This window comes from Nanorana parkeri, unplaced genomic scaffold (assembly GCF_000935625.1).
Source record: "Nanorana parkeri isolate BGI_ZX_2015 unplaced genomic scaffold, ASM93562v1 scaffold737, whole genome shotgun sequence".
Lineage (NCBI taxonomy): Eukaryota > Metazoa > Chordata > Amphibia > Anura > Dicroglossidae > Nanorana > Nanorana parkeri.
The window spans coordinates 190,526-206,546 of NW_017307005.1; the positions used below are offsets into that span (position 1 = coordinate 190,526).

A 16,021-nucleotide genomic window follows, 5' to 3' on the forward strand; every position below is an offset into this window, starting at 1 on the left:
TTACACAATGTTGCCAATCTAAAATTGGGAATATGCTGACATGAGCAATGTGATTACCTCACCAGTGCTCCTCCTTCATTGCCAAAACACATGCTCAACTTAATGGCATCAGAGAAAAATTCAGTAAAGGACCTTAAAATGCCGTTTGGCAAACATTGGACTAGATCAAAGGACAGGTTAACAGATTTTCATACTTTTGGCTGTTGAAACAGTTCACATGTATTTCAACTGCCTGTTTAGCCATTTCTCTGTAGCTCATCTTTGTGATTATAAGAAAAAAATACAACACAGTTTAAACCGAACTCCAGGCAAATACCAAAACATTGGCCAACTATACCAAAAAGTGTTTTCTTATACCTAATCTTTAAGCCAAGTCCCATGAGTGCCCCCGTTGCTTGGAATGTTTTGTAATGATCTCAGTATGCGCACCCAGACCTTTTTATTAACATTGAGTGCAGGTATCACTTGTCTACATTGTACATATCCACATGTGCATGCATACACACACACCTGATTTATCTGCCAAAGGATTTGTAACTTTGTACATACAAACTTGTCATTTTCACACATTTTCCACACTGCACACCCAGACAAGAAACATACATAGTTCTATTTGATCTTGGTTCAGTATTCAGCTTTGTGTCACCACTCCACCTCCTTCCTCCGGATTGAACAGTGAATCCGCATCATCAACACTTTTGAAGTGAATGTTCTCTCTAAAAGCAGATGCAACACATTCCACTGTGCACCCCTGTGAAATTGGTTTTACTAAGAACTTGGCTTCTCTGACTTTAAGGTTAAGTCCCACCCACCATTTCCAATGAAAGAGTATTTAATTGGCCACAGAGATGAAATCCCTGGCTTGGAGGGTGGCAGGTGTGGTAGGCTTTGTACTTATGTCAGGAAACCCAAGCCCTTAAGCTGGCCATACACCGGTAGGTTTTTGTGCCAACATTCATACGTAAAGTCTCATCAGAACAGTCAATGATGCCATCTGAGACTTTTTCAATGTTCAATTTTGATAAATGGAGATTCTTGAATGAAACCACATTCACTATTCATTCTAGAGACATTTTTTATCCTGCTCCTATGACTTTTTTCTATTATTATTACGGCTGAAAACTATCGTCAATTTGACTCCATTAACTATAAGAAAATTGAATGAATGTTCTGAAAATTATTCTTTTTTCAAATAAAATTCTACTGGTTATGTCCAGCTTTAGTAATAAAAAGTTAGCAGTAGGGGGACAGAGAAGAGAATTTTCTGCTTAAGAAAGGTAGCAGAAGGACAGTGGAGTGGAGTCTGCTCTTATAGGGACTTTTAGTTTTAAAAGTAAAAATAGCAAACAGGTTTGCTTTACATACTTTTCTTTGAACATGGGCAGACTCAATTATATTTTTATTATATTTATCTGGAACCTAATTTAAGGTTTTAGAAGACTGAAGAGGCTTTAGAGAAAAGTAAAGCAAGTTCTTCCAAAGATATATCAATGGGAGCAAGAAGGTGAAATTTATTTTTCTGCAGTTTGCTGTGTTCTATTTTTTTTTATATAAGAAACCAGAACAAACATCATTTGTTTTTGCTTGCAATTCATCTCTTGGTCAGATTACATTATGTTGAGGAAATATGAAATGTTATACTGCACAGCATGAAAAAAAAAGCATTTTTGCATCAATGGGAATATACAGTAAGTATTATCATCCATGGTTACTCTTTAAAAGACCCATGACAATGACTAGTCATAACTTAAAGTAGAACTGAAGCCAAAAGGGAAGGTTTTAACCCCAGTTTTTTATTGCCATATACTGTATGTACAATTTGGGAGATTTCCTTTCACGTCCTGTCTGATAGCCTCTACAGGAAGTGAGAGAAAAATCCCTCCAAAGTGAGAAAAATCCCTAGTGGTCAAGCAGCTGTCCCCATGGAAAATTGTCCATCTATTACTATTCTTGTGACCACCCAAAATGTGGGCTTTTCTTCCACTTTCATTGATAACCAGGGCAATTAGAGAGGGTGAACCTTCCTAGTGGAGACACAGGCAGCAATAAAATAAAATGTTGGCTTCAATTGAACCATGCAATATTGGCTGCCTTCAGCCAACCATGTCACATACCTTGATGATATGCATTTGTGGTTCTCTGTGGTTTAAAGTCAACTTGTACTCCTGTGCTCCTCTAATGTAGTTTAATTTCATTACTGGGGGCCTCACTTTCCCAGACTTAATGACTAAACCTGCCATTTCACTGTCCACTGAGAGTGCTAGAGGGGGAGGGGGTGCATTGGTCTAAAAAAACAATTGTTATATATTTATTTATACATTTTTCAAACATTACTCCAGATTTATCACCTTTTACACAGTTAACAAACACACAACAATAAAACAAAACACAACATAACATCAATCCCATCTAATCTCTATGTAATAACCAAAGACCAATTCACATATGCACCCGGCTAATCTCTCCAGATACACCCCTTAAAAGTGAATTACTGATAGTGATTGTAATGTGCCTTAATACTTACTACATATGAATTTAGTATCATTAGTATTTCCCATTTCATATTTTATAACAATGTGTATATATATATGTAAATGTGAATGGTCAAAAACGGCCAAATAAATTATTAATCAGTGCAACCCTTCCCTTCCTCTTCCCTCCCACGTCCTTCCATCCCTCCCCTCCTAAATCAGCATTTATATTAAATAGTTATATCAATCTGTTACCTTTAGTGATATCCAAATAGTGATTTTCACAGTGCAATCAAGTGTATCCAATTAAGACCCCTCATATATGAATTAGTTTAGAATCTTGCATAACAAGCAAGAAGAAATCAAGACAATAAAGAGATTGTTACAACAAAATTCCCAAAACATACAAATAAACAAACATATTTAGGCATCTTAATCCCTCTCTTCCCTCCTACCGCTCTCTGGTACTATCCCATAACTTAAAAGAACAAAAAAAGCTTTCCTAGAGACCAACATGGTATTAGTTTTTAGGTCATATCAATTATATGGGGTCATTATCGATAAGTATGCTTCCGAGTTCTTATATGTGAACCAACTCTGCCATTATTCACAAAAAAAATTAATATTTATTTTGACTACTAAAGACCAGTTCTTCCATCGAGCATATATAATTTATCTTTACAAACCATTCTTTTATCGAGGGAGATTCTATATGCTTCCAATATAGTGGGATTAACCATTTCGCTGAATTCAACAAATGGGGTGTAATAGATTTTTTGTATCTTGTTAATGACCCCTCATTTTTATGAAATAGCATTACTTCACTACTTTACTAAAATGATCTGAGTGTTGTGTTTTTCATAAGTGGCATGGATTGCCTTGATAAATCTGAATGTGGCTCATGGCCCAATAATTAAATATATGTAAGTATTCAGTCACCAATGTTTACATTTAAGTGTAGAAAAAAAAGACAAACTAATTGGCAGTTTTAATTACTCTCGGACTCTATTCACATCTAAAATTGGTCTTAATCTGAGTGTAGTCTTAGAAATGTACTACTTTGTTATATGAAAAAACGAGTACATAGGAGGTCCCCAGTCACTGTAACAGTCAAGCCTATGTGAAAGAAATACAAAATAATGTGGATCTGTGCCCCAACACTCCACATCCTCTGCATACAGTATTCAGTCTAAAACCGGAACAAACTATTCTGCTCCAATGGTGCAATATGAACTTTCTGCTTTTGCTCTGCATAAGGGATGTCCCGATGCCACTTTTTCAGGACCAAGTACAAGTACATCCCCTCATGTACTTGCCGATACCAATTACCGATACTTTTTCTTAAAGGGACAGGTGACTTTAAATGATCCATAGTACAACTACATGTCATGTACTATGGATCATGGTTTAACCTATTCGTGTTAGCAGTGGAGCATTGTAACTCTATTGCTGGAGTTTAGTGGAGGTGTGTGCTGTATATATGCACTACATATACATTACACACGTCCAGTACACTATAGCAATAGATTTACAGCCAGCCCCGTCCCAGCTTCCCTTACTCACCGTTTCACTCCTATCCCCTAGCCTCATGCGGTGCCTCTTGTAGTCGGCGCTGGGCAGGATCGCTGCATCGATGCTCCTGACTGGCCGCTGCAGAGTTATTTTTTTTTCTTCTTACTTATCTCGCCGAGCGTGGCGTCACTGCTGCTCCGATGGGCGGCGCTCCGAGCGGGGTCATCTGGCAGTCTCTGGCCACCTAAATTAGGACCCGGAGACTGCCAGATGACCCCGCTCGGAGCGCCGCCCACCGGAGAAGCAGTGACGTGACGCTCGGCGAGGTAAGTAAGAAGAAAAAAAAAACATAGCGCAAGCTTCGGCGCTAGGCTTCGGGGCATTTTGACAAGTACAAGTACTTGTCAAAATGCCCTGTATCGGGCCCGATTCCGATGCTAGCATCGGTATCGGGACATCCCTACTCTGTATGTTTGCTGTCAAATTACTGTGACACAGAATAGAAGGTGGGCTCAGATGCAACATTATTGAGGGTGTCAGGCTCTGTACTGCATTGAAAGCCGCAAAATTTCTGGGAATATTAAGAGATTTCAGAAGCTCCCTATTTTTAAACAATATCCTGTTTTTCTATTAAACCAAAGTTTTTCTTTAACATAAGTCATGTTTATAAACTCGACAAATCAAAGAGTAAATATTAAAAATATTGACCAACGGTTGTGATACACTCCAGACACTTTGTTATTAATCTTGCTTTGTTGTCTGCTCAGAAATACCTCTTGGACTATTACTAAATAATAAAACAGCTTTTTCGATTTCAAAAGCATAAAGCACAGTATGTAATTTAAGTCGTGCCTCGGCAAAACCTGGTCATGATAAACAGGCGCACTAAAAGGAATAAGACAAATCACTAGCAGGGAAGAAAGCTAGAATTGAAAATGAAGAAAAATAAACAAAAAGGGAGCCTATAAGTACACATTTCATAATCAATCCACCCGCTCCAAAATGCAGAAACACCAGAGCCTAGATAACCTTCAATTTAAGTCTAAAAGTCACAAAAGTGAATCCCCAAGAAATATGACAACGTGTCACAAGTACAGTGAAGATATAAAATAGAAGGCATATAATGTATACTACTATATAAAATAAGATCAAAGGCACTGGACATAAAATACAACATTAATGTGATGACAGCTTTCAGCAGCGTGACAACTGCTGAACATTACTTGCTTAAAAGCCGGTAAAAAGTGCTGGTAAAATGACACCTCATCCGTGACGAACCTCAGCTTGTAAATAAAGCTTTGATGTAATATTATTAGCCATGACAGATACATGGGCATCAGAGGGCAAAATGAACAATATTATATATTTGGAGCAGATGGTCCTTAAAGTGGAACTCCAGGATTTTGAAAAGGTAACCCTTGCAGTAGGGCTACCCCCGCATTGCAAGGGTTAATTGTTAGTTTTGTCTTGGGGGTGAAAATGAAGAAGAAATACCAGATTCTCTGTCCCACCTGGCTGCCAGACTGGTCCCTGCAGCCTCTTCTCCCCTGGGCTCTAGCAGTCTAAGGACCCATGATATATCATTGTGTATAACACGGGTTTCCCAGATAGCAAGGATAACTTGCCACAAACTTGTGTCAGGGTGAAATTGTAATTCTTTCTAACTTGCTGCACACATTCCTGGCAAGTTGTAGACTTGCAGAACACTTGCAGCACAAGTTCTAGTTGACACTAGAATTTGAAGCAAATTTGCTTAGCAAGTCTACAGCAAGAGTCCTGCAGGTCCTAGCAAGAGCTCTGCAAGCTCGCTGGGCTGGAGACTTGCAATGCAGACTTGATGTAATTGTGCAACAAAATTGTGAAGCTTGGCAAGTCTGCATTAGTTTAGCAAGTCATTTTCAAACTTGCAGCTCAATTGCTTGCTATCTGGGTATATGCTGAGCTTTGGGTCACAGGAGGACGCTAGTATATGTCCTCCCATGACCCTCAAGAGAACTATGGGATAAAAAGGTTACCCCATTAGTTCTCTTTTAATTTTCGCTGTTCATAGAACAATATGTAAACAAACAGTGCCAAATCTCTGTCTGCACATGTAATTGTGCAACACAATTGTGAAGCTTGGCAAGTCTGCAATAGTTTAGCAAGTCATTTTTAAACTTGCAGCTCAATTACTTGCTATCTGGGTTGTTAGGCATTAAAACATCGAGTGACATACCACAGCCAGATCGGATGGGGAAAGAGGTGAGCGGTCACTGCCGCAGAACTCACGATCAGGTGCGTATTTCTTCTTTATTTTTGCCCCTAGAGAAAAACGAGCAGTTAACCCTTGAAGTGTGGGGTTAGCCCCACTGCAAAGGTTTAACTTTTCAAAATCCTGAAGTTCTTCTTTAAGCTGCCCACTGAGCTCCACCTACAATCATGTTGAACTTTTCAGTTCTGAAAACCTCAGCGCAAAGGATATTTCAATTTACACTGCATTCTGTAACCAAGCTAAATCACATGGGCACAAAGTGGGACTGTGCACGTACTGTTCAATGGACCCTATAAGCAGCAGGTAAGGGACAACAAACATCTGTCTATATTTCCACTATGGTATGTAGATGGGAAACAATCATAGGAATAGCAAAGAGATAACCTGAAGTAGAATTCTAGGCAAAAATTAACAGGCCAAAAATCAGGTTTTGGTACAATACTTACCCTCAGTTCTGAACTGCCCCCACAATATTTATTTTCCACATTAGTCTTCTGGGGTAAATGACATTCAGAGCCATTTAACCTACTTCCTCAGGGTATGTATGTATGTATGTATGTATGTATGTATGTATGTATGTATGTATGTATGTATGTATGTATGTATGTATGTATGTATGTATGTATGTATGTATGTATGTATGTATGAGTGGCTCCATTGGAGTCCATCAGCTTCTGTACAACAGATGTAAGGGCCAAAAGTAACAAAAAAACATAGAAGTTAAAACCTTTCAACTTTATGTAAAACTGAAAAAACTGGTGAGCATTTCACTACAGCAAACCTGTGATTTGCCTATGCAGTAAAGAGTAATAGGTTAGCAAAAATCCCCCACCCTAGCAGTACACTTACTATTCCTTCACAGCCCCATGTCCCTGTTGTACCATCAGGGAGTGGAAATACTCAGTACTTATGGGCACAGAGGAGCAATTTACGTATTTCCCTTCCTCTTACATGGTAGCACCTATGCTTGGTGATTGAACCAGCACTGTCATATTGGGGCAGAAAGAAAGTCCTTATCCTGTGTAAGCTAGAACTAGAAAGACTCAGTTGAAAGAAAGGTAGGCATGTCCTGCTGGGGACCTTGCATGGGTTTCAAAACAGAACCTGTGACGAGATTATGCACACTACAGTATTAACATATTCTGAACAAGCAGTTAAAGCATTTTAACCTCCCTGGCGGTATTCCCGAGTCTGGCTCGGGGTTAACTTTCAGTACCAGGAGCGGTAACCCCGAGCCAGACTCGGGAACGCACAGAAAAGTGTCACTTACCTTGTCCCTGCGAGCCCGCGGCATCCTCTGCTGTACACGGCCGACATCTGAGTTTCAGTTTCATTTTCAGGCGTCACAGCAGGGGGCGGAGGCGGCGGGAAATTCAAAAGTGAAAAATGACATTTACACAGAATGCAATGTAATCTGCTATAATTACACTTATGTATCAAACTATTTCACTTCAATTTTGTCCCTAGAGCTCTGTCCAGTGCCCTGCCTGCACTTTTACTGATCTTTCTGCCTGGAAACTCATTCACCTCTGTAGCTATTGACATTTTGGAGGAATCCATTCTTAAAGCTCACAACAGAAACACTAACATCTTTGTTCTTCTTCAATAATTTCTATTGCAACAAAATCTCGATGGCCTGCTAGTCCCCTAGTGTAAACACATAGTAAGTGTTTCTAAGCTGCTGCAAACTGTCTGAAACTTACTTTAGCATCATTGTTGTGATGTTTGAGAATAAGTTGCTTCACAGTACAGGGATGGTTTGTTCTGCAGTTCTTTTCTGCTGGTTTAGAACATGCAAACATTTTAATGTCAATAGTCTGGGCACAGGTGTACTTTAAAAGGGTTTTTTATTTTGCAACAACCCTCAAGTTTAGACATAATCCAAAGCCGTCTTCTGTAGGCTGCATATTTGAAGTCTACCTAAAGATTTTCAATAATTGCTAATAAATAGCAGCAAAAAATGATTGCGTACGTAATAAAAAAAAGTTACAGTACTACGTCCTGCTAGTTTAGAAGTATTTTTACATTTTGCAAGCACTGCATGTTTGACATCTACCTAAATATATATGTGATAACTAACTATAATTAAACTCAGCAAATAAACAGTAATTACACATTATAAATTTCAGAAATCATATGATGATGTTGGCTAAGAAGCATCCTTACATAGCCTCGCATGCACTGAATCTGACATCCGCCTACAGATTTTCAATAAAAATAAAGATCAGCAAATAAAATAAAAATGTGCACTAAAATTTAGAATTCAGTTGGTGAGGGTGCTCTCCGCACACCTTACAGCAGTCCCGGTCAGTAAGAACGATGGTGCTTGCAGTAACAACCACGGATGGCACCGTGCAAAATACGAAATAAAGGAACAGGTCACCAGCACTCAATTTAAATAGATATGTCCTTTTTAATGGACAATTGTGTCACGATAATCAACAAAGCATGTCTTAAGCCGGAATCTTTCACTTATCTGGCGTTCCAGCACCCGATGCAATATACTCACCTAATTGATAAACTACCCATTGCATCTGATCAAACTACTGACAGTATTCATACCTTCTTTACCTTCATTATTGAGTGTATTTGGTACACAGAAGTTGGAAGAATAGGAATGGAAGAGGTCCTAAATATTCCTATGTTAATGTTCTATGTGGTCACAGGGTGCGACCAGGTACTCCTACACTAGAAGATTTCTGCCGCTTCACAAGGCCAATCCAGTGGAGAGTCAGCTCATTACTTAAACAATGACAGGGCTCCAAACACAGAACCCAAAATCCCATGGCTTTCTGAACCACATACAGCAGGTGTAGAACTACAAGTTTCAGCATTCCAAAAGCAGCACACAGCAAGTGTAGGACTTCAAGACCCAGCATTCCAAAGTCAGCACACAGAATGTATTACCTGCAAAGTCATTACAGGAACTGATCGGCTTGCTGGTGGACGCTGGTGGGATGGGTAAGCCAAGCCATACGAGTTCCTGTGCGGGGCCAGAACCTACGATGCTACTGTGACACTCCTGTGGAGTGTAATGTCATAACAGTACAGAGGGTGTGCCCCTGAAACCAAGACCTGTCTGGAATGGGGTATCACTCAGCATTGTCCAGCTTAACAAGCAGCCAGAGACTAAACAACAAGTTCGAAAGACTGCAGCGGTAAGTAAAGCCGACTTGTTGATGGTATTTCTAAAGCCGACTTGTTGATGGTATTTCAAATTACAAGGGATATTAAATGTGGAGGCTTTTTAAAGCATATCCGTGCAATTTATAATGACTGAATGTTGCAAACCTATTTTTAGAATAATTTTCCTACTAACTGATTTGCTGAATTATTGCTAACACAGGGTAATCTCTTTAATTGCATTTGTAATATTACAGCTTTTAACACAACTACAAAATGTATAGTCAATACTCTGCAGGGCTGAAGTCCTATCCTGCATCTCACAAGGCAATAAAAAACTTGAGATTGTTTAGCAGCATTGCATTAGCTTTGGCACTGCCGGCAGAGATTGATCTGAGTGTTCCCTGTAGCTGTTGTGACATATTACACTCTGTAAGTCTTACTTGAAAACATTTTTTCATATGCTTTTGATTCACTTGTCTTTTCACTGGATGTTTTTTCTTGTTTACTATAAATCTTGTAGAAATGTATTTTTTTTCCCCAAGTATAATTCAATCAAAGCAACTTAATCTAATGTTTGTTTTTTCTTAAAGCCAGATCAGTGTATCACAATCCTGGGCAATTTAAATACCGTATTTGCCGGAGTATAAGACGGGTTTTGAGACCTTAAAACATCCTCCGAAAATCGGGGGTCGTCCTATACGCCGGGTACATATGGAAGGATACAGTATACTGTATACCGTGCTGAGCCAATCAGGGCAGGCTTTGTATTAATGAATACAAAGCCTGTATTCATTAATACAAAGCCTGCCGTGATTGGCTCGTCACTGATTAAATACAAAGCCTGCCGTGATTGACTCAGCGGAAGACGGAGGACACAGCGGGGATCATGGACAAGGTAAGAGACTGTAAGAGAGTGTGGCTCGGGGTTACCGCTTATGGTACTGAAAATTAACCCTGAGCCACACTTGGGAATACCGCCATAAATGTTAGTGGGTGCATTTAAACATTATTTTGGGCTATACTTGTCTTATACGACGAGTATAGCCCCAAAACCTATAATTTAACACAAAAAGTAGGGGGTCGTCTTATACGCCGAGTCGTCTTATACGCCGGCAAATACGGTAGAGCATGGGATAAAAACAGATATAATTAGAGTTCACCTTCAGTGAAAACCGCATGTCATTATGATGAGTAAATCCAGAGAAATTGGCAGTTGGAGGTATATCTAAATCTAAAAAGTAAATGTAAAAGTTAACCATTCCACATTTGTTCCCTACTCCTATTGGGCCTTTCATGTGATAGGCAGCAACTCTAACCAACAAGGTGGCAGGACAGGGCTAAGATAAGCTTAAAGCGCAACTCCACTGTTCAAAAAGTGGAGCCCAGCAGTGCATTAAAAAAAGCAGCCATCACTTCAATGCTCCTATCTTCTGTCGTATTGACCCCTATAGACACCGACAGAGAAGAAGAAGGGACCCGTGGCATCACCATACCAAATCAAAAGACTTTATAAAGTGGTTTGAAAAAAATGTGGTGGTGGAAGTAGGGGGCACAAAAACACTTTATGCATAAGACTATTATTTCACAGTACTTTGGACTTCCAGCAGGAAACTAAAGTATAACTTAAGGCAAAACTTATTTTTTTAATTTGGATACAGTTGAGTGGTTAGAACCAATAGTCATTTTTTATTGCCGACCCTGTTGCCAACAGTAATAGAGGTGGGATCTTTTATTGGGGACACATGTTCGTATGACAACTAAGAGGGGGTTTCCTCACATTTGACCTATATCCTTTCACTTCCTGTTGCATCTACAGGATATGAAGTGAAAGTAAATCCGTCTAGTGAGAAAAAAATAATAATAGTGGTTTAAACTATTCCCTACTATCTAAAATAAAAAGTTTTAGCTTTAGATATACTTTGGATTGTCTAAACAAGATATTAAAAATACACTAAAAAACACAGAATAAAGAAAAGACTCAAGCCAATATCTCATTCGTCTCCTTAATATGGTAAGTAAATGATTATGCAACACCATACATCCGAAATCTTCTGAAGGGGAATTTATCACAACTGGAGCAGACAAAATCTGGAGCAGTTGCTCATAGTAAGCAAACAGCTTATATCTTCCAATTCCAAAGCATAACTGAACAAACTTAAGATAGAAGCTGATTGGTTACAAAGGGCAACTGCTCCAGTTTTTATAAATTCCCCCTCTGGAATTGTGCAGGCAATTCCTATTATCATAGACAACTTTTTCATATGGAATAATTTGATTCACTAAAAAAAAAAAAAACCTGTTGTAGTAACATGAGAGAGGAAGGTCGCATCTATTTGAGAGTAATCTCCTTACATGCCAAGAATAGGGTTTGTGGTAAAAAGATCCCTGTATAATAAGGCCATGCTTCTTTAACAAGGATGCCAGAGAGGCATACTTTAGGAATGCACTCCACTCATCATGACACTAGGGAAGATAACATATTAACCCCTTGAGTAAAAAAGGAAATAGTCAGACATGTCCACAATAGGTGGACAAAGTCCACCTGTTGCACACATTTCAGAGAGTTTGTATTATTTAGTCAACCCATTTTGAATAAACAAAATGGGGACAAGCAAGACTGCTGTATAATAAATAACTGAATAAGTTTATTGTTCACCATTGGGAATACCAGAAGGTGGGAAAAGCAAATATCATCCTAGTTGTCAACAGTAATGTAAAAACACGTTGCCCAATTTAGTGTGCAATAAATGTGAATACAGGGTAGAAACAAGTCCTTTCAGACCCTGTGTCATATGAATACCTATCAAAAGATATTTAGTACTACATGGGTCTTGGTTCCTAAATTTAGTGCTCAGTGCATGATGTACCTGCAAAAATCTATTTTAAAAAATCCCTTGGGAGATTAGATTTTTTTTTCTGGAGCTGGGTGTATGAGTAGAGAGAGCCATTGCGATAAATATCTAATAATACGGTTATACCATGGGCCTTCCGGGCGCCAAAGTCCCGGACTGAGGCAAGAAGCAATAAAAGGGGTTTTGTCTAAATGGGCCTATTACTTGTGTTTTTAAATGCAACTAGTGTAGGTATTTTGCTTTTAGACCTCCTTCAGGTAATCCCGTGAACAGGGGAGAATTTGCGCCAGCACCAAAAGCCAACCAGGCTCTGTTGCACTGCACATGTGCTTTTAGTATGTGATGTGATCATGCCTACTGAAGGGAGAGTAAAGTTAGGCTCATCAGTGTGCTGCTTCTCCCTTTTTCTATCAGCAGGTTAGGGTGTGTTCTGGACCAAACTGTGATTTTACAGCAGTGAAAGTGCAAGAGGTGGCTGGGCTGTCTGGCAGAAGTGTTTGGATCATGAGGCTGGCTACACAGGACTGCAAATCCTTTGCAAGGCAAGACACCTCACATATATTTATTTCAATGGTATGTTCATCTGCATGCCTATAGCTATAAAGAAAAAGATCCCAAATAATGAGCATCATCATCTTAGTTTTTTTTTACTGATAAAATCTAAAATAAGATATTTTATTCAGAAAAACGAGCATCCATTCATGCACTAAATTAGTTTCTAAAATATAGATTCAAGCAAGCAACTGGTGAAATGACTTCTGGGTAAATGCCATTTTAGCAGTTACAAGCAAGCCTTGGAAAGGCGACTCAAAGAAGCAATGCCTATTTCACAGAATATGAAGACATGTAAAAATGAATATCTGAGAGATGATGAGGGTAAGCAGAAAAAAAAGACAGCAAGTATTGTGCAAGAATCTAGCACGGCGGCGCCAGTAACTATGGCAGCAGCTGCTGACAGGTGATTTAGGAAGCAAGAAGTCATTTGAACGTTATAAAGATATACTCTATATCCAACAGGAACTTTTCCTGAGCTATTAAAAAAGTTAGAACCCTTGAGCATAAGTATATACAAACCTAACAAGGAAGGAGAGCTACTACTCATACCTAAAATGGCAGTGTAACATCACCCTATTATAATTTCAGGAAACCGATAACCTTACCAGAATTTAATGATACTGTTTATGATGTCCCTGGACCTTTAACTGCCAGATACAAATGGAGACATTTCAGTTTTAGCTCCCTTATGAAAGAAAGATCCAAAATGAGGTTTAGCTTTAATGATGCTCTGGCTTTTCATTGCATGATGTACAGTATGTGAGCATTTTTCTGAGCTCCCATAGCAAAGAAAGCACATAAAAAGCAATAAAGTAAAATTGCAGTCTAATTAAAATAGGAGGGTAAAATTCTATATTTAAGCAGTCTTTGAAAGAAAACTAAATACAATCCATTAAGGGTATCCACAGACATGAGTTAATTGTTGTCCACTCTTGCTGACTCGAAGTCAAAACTTTGCTGGAAGACTACTTGGGTGCAGTCACTTTCTCTGCCAAGGCGCTTTAGTCAGAAAGGTAGGGGGTTCTGTAAGTGTACCAGGTATTCAAATGGGCTCTGGCAGTGGATTATGGTGGAGAGGACCAAGGAAGAGTTAGCATTAGGCAGGTCTGCTATGTAGCAGGTGGCTTCTTTTTCTCCCTAAAGGTTTACTTTAACAGTCTAACTGAAGTCTAATGCATGGTTATCCTGTACCCTTGAATTTAATTATCTATGACTTACCATATTTTTTGCTCCATTAGACGCACCTGACCATAAGACGCACCTAGGTTGCTGCACGTGTTACAGGAGATTGTAGACCTGGGGGAAATATTCGCTCCATAAGATGCACAGACATTTTTGCCCGCCTTTTGGGGGTAAAAAGTGCGTCTTATGGAGCAAAAAATACGGTATTTATGCCTGGAGTTGCCTTAAAGTGTATGCAACCCCTAACAATAACTTGTCTTATTTGCTCCCTTTTGGTCTGTTAAAGTGGACCTTTACCCATATCTTTAAAATAACAACAAACACACCTTTAGAAATGTTTTGTAATGACAATCTACAAACACATACTTCTAGATAACTTCAGCCTTTGTATTCTTTGCACACCTTATTTCTCTTTTCTTCCCCAGTCTTCTGGCAGTGGCCATGTTTACTAATGGCAGATCACCAGCTCTCCTTATCCTTCTTGGATTTCTGGCACATGTGACTAGGACATGTGACCATGCACATCAACTCAGGGGAGGAAAATGCCTTTCCCTGAGATCTCCTGAGATCGCAGATGAGATAACCCAGCAATGCTCTGCTGATGACAAGGCAAACCCAGTGTGCATTGCGTTGGCAAACTGAAGTCATTTGCACTTTCAAAGCAGGAAGTGAGTGCTCTGCAAGTTTGTTTCAGAATCATAGCATTTTACACCTGACATGGCTATGTTATTAATAATCATCATACATAGAGGGATGCATCGGTAGAATTAGATTTTTTTGCTGCGGGTAGCCGTACATTTAAGGCAGCTTACAGAAGTGGTTATACTAAGAACCGTGTTCTTGATGTCAATTTAAACAACCAGCGATGGCTGTTAATGTACAAGCGATCCGGCATCTATGCAGCCGTTTGTACTGACCCGTGGAATGCGCTGCCCACACCCCCCTCGGCCGCCACCGGCTTCCCGGGGCTCTGCTGTCCCCCGTGTGGGCCCAGGACCGGCAGGGCTCCCCGTAACGACCGGGGAGAGATCAGCAGGCTTCCAGCCACTGATCTCTCCTCTAATCAACGGACCTAGAAGTGATGTGTATTACATCACTTCCAATGTCACTGTGCACATTCTCCGGCTCTAAGAGTCAGGAGAAGAAGCTGGGGAAGCAGATCTCTACCTACATGAAAAAACTTAAATTGCACTACACGTTACATATCGCTGCGAACATCCGAAAGAGAGCAATAATTCTCCAGCCATTAATCACTGTCATCACTAAACTGATGAGCAGTAAAAGCTTTTAAATTGTCCCCTATGGGAAATTTGGGGTATTGTGTTTTTTTGCGGCTTCACGGGCGAACGCAATTTTAAGGCTTGACATGTTTGGTTTCTATTTACCCAACGTGACCCCATCTTTTATATTTATATTATATTTAACCAAAAAATTGGGTATTATATTCTGTTACTGTTAACTAAATTTAATTTTAGTGCATGTTATCCTAAAAATACTGGTTTGATAAACATTTGCGCAAACACCGTGCAACGTAAAAAAATTGCAACTAGCATTTTTTTATTCTGCAGGGCCTCTGCTTTCAAAATAAATACATCACTGTTTGGGGGTTTGAAGCTGGTTTCTAGACAAAAATTCAGATTTTATCATGTGTGCAAATAAGAAACTGCTTTGGACAACAAGTGCTTAAAAATACACCATTGAAACGGTTTTGTTATATATGTTCAATAAGTGCAAATGTTACCTGTTAATCCTGCCAGAGATTTTGTCAGCTGATAAGAATGCAGTACAGGTAAAGAGCAGAGCATGTTATCAGTAACACTGCTCCCAGTTATCTTTAAGAACTACAGACTCCTGCCCCCTCTATGTTATATTTTGTTGTCCAAATAAGAGCAACCTAGGGTGACCACTAAGCTCCTCCATAGTTGCAGTATGGTAAGCGTTTTTTAACCTAAGATAGGAAGTGTGTTACTGGCAGGATCACCAGGTAAAAATAAAGGGAATAAAAAGTTTGCTCAGGTAAGATTTGAAAATAAGAGAGAGAGAGAGAGAGAGAGAGAGAGAGAGAGAGAGAG

The 16,021-nt window shown here is 39.4% G+C and overlaps 1 protein-coding gene across 1 annotated transcript in view; it reads right to left on the reverse strand.

Annotated features, from left to right (window-relative positions):
* Positions 1 to 16,021, reverse strand: part of KIF16B (kinesin family member 16B) — a 264,485-nt gene that overhangs the window by 131,032 nt on the left and 117,432 nt on the right. The gene's annotated exons all lie outside the window — the stretch shown is intronic.